The following is a 9409-nucleotide window of genomic DNA, read 5'->3' as shown; positions in this document are numbered from 1 at the left end:
AAGGATTTGATACACTGCCAATTTTGCAGAAATTTCCTACTTACAAAGCATGAGGTCTGTAATTTTTATCATAAGTACTCTTCAACTGCAAGAGACTGAATCTAAAACAAAAATCCAGAAAATCACATTGTATGATTTTTATGTAATTAATTTGCATTTTATTGCATGACATAAGTATTTGATACATCAGAAAAGCAGAACTTAATATTTGGTAAAGAAACCTTTGTTTGCAATTACAGAGATCATACGTTTCCAGTAATTCTTGACCAGGGATGAGATGCTTCTTACGGAGTCACTCCTTAGTTGCCCTGGCTGTGTGTTTCAGGTCGTTGTCATGCTGGAAGACCCAGCCACGACCCATTTTCAATGCTTACTGAGGGAAGGAGGTTGTTGGCCAAGATATCATGATACATGGCCCTATCCATCCTCCCCTTAATACGGTGCAGTCGTCCTGTCCCCTTTGCAGAGAAGCAGCCCCAAAGAATGATGTTTCCACCTCCATGCTTCACGGTTGGGAAGTGTTCTTGGAGTTTTACTCATCCCTCTTCTTCCTCCAAACACGGTGAGTGGAGTTTAGATCAAAAAGCTCTATTTTGGTCTCATCAGACCACATGACCTTCTCCCATTCCTCCTCTGGATCATCCAGATGGTCATTGGCAAACTTCAGACGGGCCTGGACATGCACTGGCTTGAGCAGGGGGACCTTGTGTGCGCTGCAGGATTTTAATCCATGACGGCGTAGTGTGTTACTAATGGTTTTCTTTGAGGCTGTTGTCCCAGCTCTCTTCAGGTCGTTGACCAGGTCTTGCCGTGTGGTTCTGGGCTGATCCCTCACCTTCCTCATGATCAATGATGCCCCACGAGGTGAGATCTTGCATGGATCCCCAGACCGAGGGAGATTGTTCGTTATCTCGAACAGTTGTTGGCTTCTCACCAAGCAGCTTGCATATTGTCCTGTAGCCCATCCCAGCCTTGTGCAGGTCTACAATTGTATCCCTGATGTCCTTACACAGCTCTCTGGTCTTGGCCATTGTGGAGAGGTTGGAGTCTGTTTGATTGAGTGTGTGGACAGGTGTCTTTTATACAGGTAATGAGTTCAAACAGGTGCAATTAATACAGGTAATGAGCGGCGAACAGGAAGGCTTCTTAACCACTTGAACACTGGGCACTTAAACCAGCTTCCTAACCAGACCAATGTTCAGCTTTCAGTGCTCTCACATTTTGAATGACAATTAGTCAGGCAACATGCTACCCGTATGAATTTTTTGTCCTTTTTCTCACACAAATAGAGCTTTCTTTTGGTGGTATTTGATCACCGCTGGGATTTTCATTTTTTGCGCTATAAATGAAAAAAGACTGAAAAATGTATAAAATTTAGCAAACTAGTCATTTTTCTTCATAAATTTTGGCCAAAATTTATACTGCCACATATCTTTGGTAAAAATAACCCAAATCGGAACTCTTGGCACCTAGGCTTACCTCCCTGCTGCTGAAGTCTGCTGAATTGGGATCTATCCCAGATTAGTTATCCAACGCGATTGTGGTCTTGGTGCCCAAGCCTGGCAAGGACCCTGAGGAATGCGTCTCTTATCGGCCTATCTCCCTTATCAATGCTGATGCCAAGTTGTGTCAAAAATATTGGCTATCAGACTTGGTAAGGTGATAGATGACCTAGTTCAGATTGATCAGACTGGTTTCATGCCGGGGAAGGGCACCGATATCAATATCCGTTGTTTATTCTTGAATCTGGCTGCCACCCACGATAATAGAGGAACTAGAGTTATAGCCTCTCTGGACGCAGAAAAGGCCTTTGACTCTGTTGAATGGGAGTATTTGTGGGCGGTACTGCAGAGATTTGGAATAGGACCTAGATACATGCAATGGCTCCGTATTCTGTATAAAGCCCCTAGAGCAAGGATTCGAGTAAACGATACCCTTTCGGATTTCTTTCTCCTTCAGAGGGGGACCCGGCAGGGTTGCCCCCTTTCCCCAGCTTATTTGCATTGGCTTTGGAGCCCCTGGCGATTTTAGTCAGGGAATCCAACCGCATAGTGGGATTAAAGATTGGCCCTCTGGAGGAGAAGATATCATTATACGCTGACGATACCCTGCTATACTTACAAGATGCCAATGCTTCGCTGGAGGCTGCTCTCGAGGCCTTTGACGAATTTGGGCAATTCTCAGGGATACGTATAAATTGGACCAAATCAGTCCCTTTCCCTTTAGATGTGCGGGCGAAAGAGCTGGCACCCCAGACGGCATTGAGATGGGTGGAAGAATTTACGTACCTTGGTATAAGGATTACGAGAGAGCCCCAGGCATTTCAGCGCCTCAATCTTTTACCAGTTATTGCTCAACTGAAAGACCACTGTTCCCGTTGGACTAATTTGCCCCTTAATCCCCTGGGGAGGATCAATATTTTAAAAATGATTTATCTACCCAAGCTCAACTACATATTTCGGAATTGCCCGACGTGGCCTTCTTCAGAAATTTAGATACATGTATTGGCTCCTTTCTGTGGAGGGGATCGTCTCCACGTGTAGCACGGTCAACTCTACAGCTCCCTGTGAGTTATGGGGGTCTAGCCTTACCTAACCTGATGGTGTACTACTGGGCGGCCGTCCTGGTCACGATCAGGTGGTGGTTTGAACAATTCAGGGCCAACGCTGCGGTCTGCCTTGAGGCGGCTATTGTGGGGTCCCTCACTGAGCTTAGTAACCTGGCCTATCGCGGGGCTTCATCGTACCCTTCTTTACCTGCTCCTACTGGAGCTACTCTGCGAGTCTGGGGAATGGCTAGGCGAAGGTTTTTAGCTACCAACCAATGGTCTCCATACTGCCCGTTGTGGGGGAATTCGACCCTCCCGCACTTTTGAACCGTTCCGGACCCACAGGTGTGGGCCCGGTGTGGTGTCAGAGTGTTGAAGGATATTGTTGCATCAGGATCCCTTATCCCCTTTCGTGCACTTGCAGATAGACACAATCTCCCTGGGTGGATGTTATTTCGCTATTATCAGTTGCGACATGCCTTTCTGAGCGCAGTTCCCGGTTCCACCTGTTCTTCAGGCTGATGCGATTGAGGAACTGCTCTCGCAAGAAACTCTGCATAAACCCCTGTCTACGCTGTACTTGACATTACTTAAGAAAGACTCGCCCAGGATGGAGGCCCTATGGGGTAAGTGGAAGTCGGACATCCCGACCTTAGACAGGGAATCATGGGAAGAGTGCTTCGAGAATAGCCTCCAAATACTGATTTCCTCTAGGGATAAATTAATTCAAACCAAGTTCCTACACAGAATATACCTTATGCCTCAAAGACTGCACAGAATATTTCCACAGAGGTCCTCGAATTGCCCGCGGTGCCAGTCACCGGACAGTGACTATATTCACATGTTCTGGAATTGTCCTAGACTCTCCGGATATTGGGCCACTATAGAGGAATTTGTAAATGTCCGACTCCAATTGGGAATTTCTCTATCGGCTGAATTAGCTTTGCTGGATATACAGGACGACGAACAGAGACCTCGTTATACCAAATTATTATTGGCACTATTGCTATTCTATGTTAAAAAAGAGATTCTACTAAAATGGACATCTCGTCGCCCCCCTACAATAAGAGCCTGGGAAAACTCGATAAATGCGGTTATACCTATGTATAAATTAACTTATATAAGTAGAGGGTGCCCCCAGAAATTTGCCAAAGTCTGGCAGCCGTGGACTGACCCGATTTGACCTCCCACTCTATAAATGTAATATAGATGCTTAAAAGATAGGTATTGCATGTTGTGAGGGATGGGTGTGCTGCTTCCTGCCCCCCCCCCCCCTTTCATTCATTTGTTATTTTTCTGTTATGTTATTGCCCCACCCCCCTCCCTGCCCGGTAGACATGAATATGGGACAATACTCGATGGTAGATTAGTGCTGTCTGAAGTTTGCTATCTATACGTTACATAATTGCTCTGTGTATCTGATATACTAATTTTCATTTATTATGTACTGTACTTTATATTTTCTCAAATAAAGACCAACCTTGTTGTTAAAAAAAAAAATAACCCAAATCAATGTATATTATTTGGTCTGTGTGAAAGATATAGAGTCTACAAGCTATGGTGCAAATCACTGAAAATTGATCTCACCTGATCACACCTGATGTACTGACGGCCTATCTCATTTCTTGAGATACTAACAAGCCAGGAAAGTACAAATACACCCCAAATGGCCCCTTTTTGGAAAGTACACAATCCAAGGTATTTAGTAAGAGGCATTGTGAGTTTTTTAAGTTGTAATTTTTTCCCTCAATTCTTTGCAACATTTTTCTTTTCTTTTTTTTTTTTCACAGAATTGTCATATTAACAACTTATTTCTCTCACACAGCATATGCATACCACAAATTATACTCCAAAACACATTCTACTACTCCTCCTGAGTATGGCGATACCACACGTGTGAGACTTTTAAATAGCCTGGCCACATACAGAGGCCCAACATGCAGGTAGCAACGTCAGGCGTTCTAGGGACATAAATTACACATTTCATTTTTTGACTACATCTTACACTTTTGAAGGCCCTGCAGCACCAGGACAATGGAAACATCCACAAAATGACCCAATTTTGGAAAGTAAACACCCCAATGTATATTTTAAAAGGCATAATGAGTCTTTTGAACATGTAAATTTTTGGAAAACGTGGAAAGAAAATGAAAACACATTTTGTTTTAGAGAAAGTTGTCCATTTATAAGATATTTCTAACACATAGCATGTACATAGCAAAAATGACACCACAAAATATATTCTGCTACTCCTCCTGAGTATGGCGATACCACATGTGGGAGACCTTTCCACAGCCTGGCCACATACAGAGGCCCAACATGCAGGAAGCACCATCAGAGATATACATTTTCATTCTAATTTGACTACCTATTACACTTTTGTGAGACACTGATAGGCACTGTAGTGGCAAGGGTGTGGCATGGATGTGGCATGGATAAGCACTGATGTGGCATGGATGAGCACAGATGAAGTATGGATGAGCATGAATGAGCCATGAAACTGTGTGCTATGGCAGGCTATAATCGAGGGGCTGGCACTGAGCATTAAGAATTTTTAATGTATAATTATAACAGCGGGCTGCGGGGGGGGGGGGGCGGAGACAGACACAGGCATGGAACTGACAGGCAGGAAGGAGGGGAAGAGATGAGAGCAGAGCAGGGCTGTGGGTGACGGAGGGATGCAAATTGACAGTGGTGTTCATGGCTCAGCAGCCCTGATTTTCCTGGTCAGTATAGAGAGGGCATACAGGAAGTGGCAGGAACAGGGAGGTTTTTTTTACAGTTTAGAGGGGGGCAGATTACACAGCACAAGCACCGTGCTGTTTAATCTGCTTTAAGGGACCAGGATATCAATTTTTTTTTTATGGGTTAACAAACACTTTAACTCTTCTGCCTGTAGCTCTGGGGTCCTCAGCTCCAATCTTGGCCAGTTTATTCACTGCATGGGGTTTTCTTGTACTTCCTTTGATTGCGTGTATTTCTTCTTCACTCCAAAGACATGCTTGAAGTTTATTTGTCTCCTGTCTAATTTGGTCCTATGCATATAAGATAAGGACCTCAGATTGTAAGGTCCTTGAGGGTAGGGACTGATACAAAATTAATTGTATGCAAAGCCTTGTATAAAATGTCAATGCTTACAATGTATTAAAGTAATAGAAAATAACTAAAATATACCACTTTTGGTATGCAGTATGACATACTGCATAATGTGTCTATTATATTTAAGTTTTCAGTGACTGACATTATTTTTAGTGGGGCATTTTTTTTTAACAAGCCCAACTGTTTAGAGCAATAAAAAAATAAGCTGTTGCTGTGATAATTACAGAATGATGTTTTGATTCTACCATGTTCATTAACACTATTAATCACCCAGGAGAAATGAACAGTGATCTCTAAGGATCCAAAATTCCCTAATCAAAAATGATTTATATAGTAGTAAAAATAAAATACTGTATATAAGTCAAAATAAGGGTGACACCAAAACAGAGTTATTTATTCTGCTGGATGTGAATTACTGAATAACTTGTTGTCCAAATAGGACAAACTATGAGCATATTCATTCAAAGGCACATTTCACAAGACCAGGAAACGTAAGTTCTACCTATTGCCCTTTACGGACTGGTTCACATCTAATGTAGCCCAGTGTGTTTTTATTCTGCATCAAAAATGCACGGACAATGTTTTCCATGGATTCCAATGGCCCTAGTTCACACCAGTGCAGTCAACGAAAGTAGAACAATTTTTTTCTAAATGGAAAGCATCTGGAAAGCAGAAAAATGCACCGGAACACATATGTCCTCAATTGAGATGAAGAAAAAAAGAGAAGAAAATACGCACCAGAATGCATCAATGACGCACATGCAGAAACGAGCCCAGAATGCAGAAATTGTGTGACCTGGCCCTATAAACAGAATAATCTGCTTAATGGATTACTGCACTTTTTATTATTATTATTATTTATTTTTATTATATGAAAATACCAACATACAAAATTTTCCTTCAAAGTTCAACATTAAGTATAATAGTAAATGCAATTTCAAACCCTCCCACCCCCTACCCTAACTCCTTCCACCCCCTACCTCACAACCCTCTCCCCCTTCCCTTCCTCTCACTTTTAAAACACACAGAGGGGGTTATTTACTAAAACTAGGAAGTGCAAAATCTGGTGCAACTCTGCATAGAAACCAATCAGCTTCCAGGTTTTATTGCCAAAGCTTAATTGAACAAGCTGAAGCTAGAAGCTGATTGGCTACTATACACAGCTGCACCAGATTCTGAGGGATCCACATTTTTGTAAATCTACCCCTATAGGTTGCCTTACTAAAGGAGTGGAGCTTAGTAAATGTGCAGAAATTTTACTTGGCAAAGCATACCCAATGACAAGCAAGGGAAATGTAAAAATGTTTATTTTTGCTTGCACATGATTGGATGATGGAAATCATCAGAGCTTCACTTCATTTACTAAGGTAAGGGGAAGTTCCAATAAGAAGGGGAAATTCCCTTGCAAAGTGAAAATTCACTTTGCTAAGTGAACAGCCTTTAGTAAATCAACCTCCTATATATTTTAATATGTCCAGGTAACAAAAAAATAAAGCCTCTCATCTCGGCATTTCTTTCCTGAAAAGCTGGGGTGAGAGGCTGAGGAACTGATCAAGCAAAAAAAAAAAAAAAAAACCCAACAAGCTGGGTATACAGATGTCAATCCAGAGATTGACATCTGTACAACCAGCCTGCCCCTACATGGATCAAAATTTGGCCAGTCCCTGCTGAACTGGTCAAATTTCAATCCATGTACAATATGGCCAGCTTAACTTCAGACAAAAATCAAAAGAATATCTTCGCCATACACCTGCTTGATTCTATAAAGTAAAGAGCCCAAATTCATGATTTTTATTCTGCTGTGTATTTATGTAGTCACTGGAGATCAGAGACTGGTAGAAGCAGGCAGTACCTGCGCACAACATAAGGTGTTAAATGTGTTGAAAGCACAGGTCTCCAGACTAGGACCGAGAAAAAGAAAGGCATCAGGGAATCCTGTAGATGTGCTTTCTGGTTTCCGTGATGTTAGGTCTGGAATACATATAGCAAGTCAGGGAACACATTCAACACGTACGTGTTTAAAATTTATATTTAACTGTGGAGGGGGGGGGTCTGTTTTAATAGCTTAAAAGCTGACACCATTCCAGAAATAGGCCCATATTAATAAAAAGTAAATGAGGTTGATTTACTAAAACTGGAGAGTGCAAAATCTGGTGCAGCTGTGTATGGTAGCCAATCAGCTTCTAACTTCAGTTTGTTCAATTAGGCTTTGACAATGAAACCTTGAAGCTGATTGGTTTCTATGCAGAGCTGCACAAGACTTTGCATTCTCCAGTTTGAGTAAATCAACCCCAATAACATATGGTAGTATAAAAAACTGAAATCTTGAACATTAGCTGCCTTGTACAGAATACTCAATGCCAATCCTTATGTGTACCTTTCTCAAAACAAAGCGCCCCTACAGTGTGTATGCATGTTTCTGTATGACTGTATATTTATTTGTTTTACACTTTTTTTAACATTTTTTCAGTTGTTTTCTGGCTTCTGGCCTAGGCCAAAATGATATCATATGTTCCAGGAGTCTTAATGGGCATTATATCTTTCTTTCATCTGGAGGAGGGGAAGAGGGGATTTCTCAGCTAAGCACACCCTAAGGCAGGAAAGAAATTTGCATGATTCCCCCATCAACACAGTCAGTGCTGACAGGGGAATCCCTCCTGCCGAGCAATTGTCTGCTCCTGGCAGGGGTGCATGGATGGCAGAAGACAGTGATTATAACATATATAATAAGATAATCCAACAGGCTAGTTGTACTCAAGTTGATCGATCAATCAACTTGGTACATTCAGCCTGCCCAATAACGGTTCGAATCTCGGACGGTTTCCTGCTGAACCGGCCGAGAGTTGAACCGTCTATGGCCGGCCTAAGCCAAGGGCAGATGGATTACAGGAAGTAAATACTACATGAATGTTAACCCAACATTTCATATTCCCGATATGTGCCTGCTGTACCATGCCCTAGTTTGAAAAAGTATTCTGTCCTCTTTGCATTGCTTTCTTTTGTGTGAAATTCCTGGTGTTTCTACCAGTTTCTCTGCTTTCATATTAAAAACTGACCCTGCTAGGCATAAGAGCACATCGTGGTCAGTTTTCTTGCTGTGCTGAGAACCTGGCCTGTTCTCCTCCAATGATCAGACTTGTGCTGGCAGGGCCATCATTGGGAAGCTTAGTGTGCTGCTATTATTCCTCCCTTAGCTCTCTGAGCTCCTTATGCAGCTGAGAACAGAGGGTATGTGATCACTTATATAAAGGGGAAAAAAAGGTATTTATAATATTTTTTATCTGTATACACAAATGTTTTGCCTTTCGTTTCTATTTTAACCTCAATGGGTTATTTTACAAGGTAAGGATTCATATTGATTTTACATTCCACTTTAACCTCTTGCCACCCATATAATGCATATGTGCAGTGGCAGAAAGCTTGGTTTTTAATGCCCACATGCCATGCAAATGCATCCATGTGTGGTAGTCATAGAACATTCCGTGCTGAGAGCCTGCTCATTGTGTACTCCCAGCACAATGACTGAGCTGTAAAAGAACAGCTCCTTGTCTGTACCTATGATCTGGAGCCAGCTGGACCAGCTCTTGATCATGAAACCAGTGTGACAGCCAGTCACAATGTTCATGTGATTGGCTGGCCCTTCCAGCCCCCCCAGGTGTAAAGATCCTGTTAAAGGACTACCAAGGCTGGGTGGACAGGCGTTATGCACAGATTTAGCCAACTTCATACATTTGTCTGTACTTTCCTCCTACAGGGGGAGCC

Source organism: Aquarana catesbeiana, linkage group LG13 (genome assembly GCF_042186555.1).
Source record: "Aquarana catesbeiana isolate 2022-GZ linkage group LG13, ASM4218655v1, whole genome shotgun sequence".
Classification (NCBI taxonomy): domain Eukaryota; kingdom Metazoa; phylum Chordata; class Amphibia; order Anura; family Ranidae; genus Aquarana; species Aquarana catesbeiana.
The sequence above is the reverse complement of the archived record's forward strand: the minus strand, read 5'-3'. Positions refer to the sequence as shown.